The sequence below is a fragment of the Salvelinus fontinalis genome, chromosome 11 (genome assembly GCF_029448725.1).
Source record: "Salvelinus fontinalis isolate EN_2023a chromosome 11, ASM2944872v1, whole genome shotgun sequence".
Taxonomy (NCBI): domain Eukaryota; kingdom Metazoa; phylum Chordata; class Actinopteri; order Salmoniformes; family Salmonidae; genus Salvelinus; species Salvelinus fontinalis.
Genome location: NC_074675.1, coordinates 23647469 through 23649157, shown reverse-complemented (window position 1 = coordinate 23649157; position 1689 = coordinate 23647469).

Sequence of the window (1689 nt, the reverse complement as noted above, 5' to 3'; positions counted from 1 at the left end):
CTCTCCTCACATAACCTACCATAACAGAACCTGGATGATATGGGAGAGGAGAGAGACAGTCACAGATCCATATCAAGAAATAAATTGTGCCAGTAACCCATACGGCCTCTTTTGAGATAAGTGCTCCGTTCAAGTAGGCCCTGCATCAAGCGCAGCAGACAGCATCAAGACAAGAGGCTTACGTCTAAATCCTTTCTAAGAACTGCTTATGAGGCTGACGATGAGTGACGACCCTCTCTCTTTGGCAAGCATGCCGTCTCAATATGCATTCTGTTTGTGCAAAGTGGATTATGAGCCACGCTCTCCTGTGAGTGTTGAGAGGAAGACTGAAAGGAAGGGGTACCTCACTATGAGCAGCGGCTCTGGCTGAGGTCCAGGTACTGTTGAAGGAGAGTCTTCCACTGTCTAATCTCCTCCAGGTGAGTCCTCTCAACCTCACTACCGCCTGCTAACTCACCCATCCAAGATGTTGTCACAACTGAAGACACAACATAGAAAGATAGAGACGATTGAATGATTGCTTAAATGAATGAATTAGGGGTATCAATATGTTGTGTGCAATATTTGCCTAGCATAAAGCAGGTAGGATTGGGTTTCTTGAGTGATGTAGGCCTATAGCATTTGAAATAATGCATGTAGGATATAGCTAGGTCACCCATGAGACAGACAACGTAGGCAGACAGCACCAGGATCAGCAGCAGAGCCAAAGTCAGGAGGATGAAGAGGATGAGGAACAGTCTGGGTCGAGGGTGAGTGTGTGATGTTTTAGTGCCCTCCTCTTCCTCACTGGTGTGTAGTGTCTTAACACTCTCCTCTTCGATGCCAACAGTACTGTGTCCATTTACCAGCTGCATCACACCACCCAGGCAGCCTGGGAGATGAATAAACACTTGAACCTCTTCTTCGAGGGTTATCGTCATGTTTTGTTTGTAGAGGTAGATGGAGACGCTGCCTCTGGCTCTTCTATAACATATTTTGTGTGTGTTAAGGAGCCTTATCTATGTCTATTGATAGTACTTTGATTGATCCTTGGTAAATTAGCAGGAATGGATTCAGAGGTGTCATAGACATCTTTTTTTAAACATATAATTAGGCATAATGATTATGGCTCTAGATTGCAAGAAAAAGCGGTTTCAGGTGTGTGAAAAATGCTAAATTCTGCGAACCCCCTCCACCCTCACATACTTCGCACCCCCTCTACAATAATGGGTGCATGACACCCCTGAATAGATTTGTATACTATTGCCACCCTTACCTGCTGCAGGCCAGTGTTGTGATACTGATGATTTGTTGTAACAGATGGTTTGTTTACGTTCTACCGTTGTGGCTAGATGGAGTTGGCCTACAGCTCCATCTAGTGGTCATGTCGGGGACAACAGTGGTTGACAACTGTAGCATTGAAGCTAAGCCTAACCCTAACCCTTTTCATGAGCGCAACCTCATTCTCCTAACCTGCTACGTTAATTCCCCTAACCTGTCACGTTAATTATCCTAACCTCCCATGTTAGTTATCCTAACTTGCTTTGTAAACAAACCCTACCAATGGTATCACCACACAGGTCAGTGCTGTTGGCATTCTTCCCTCTTCTTTCTCCAGGAATGGGTGTGGTCTGAGAGCTCATTGGCTGTTCTGAAACCAACCAGAGGAGAGGACCGCCTACTACTATATCTATCCAGAAAACTTAAAGA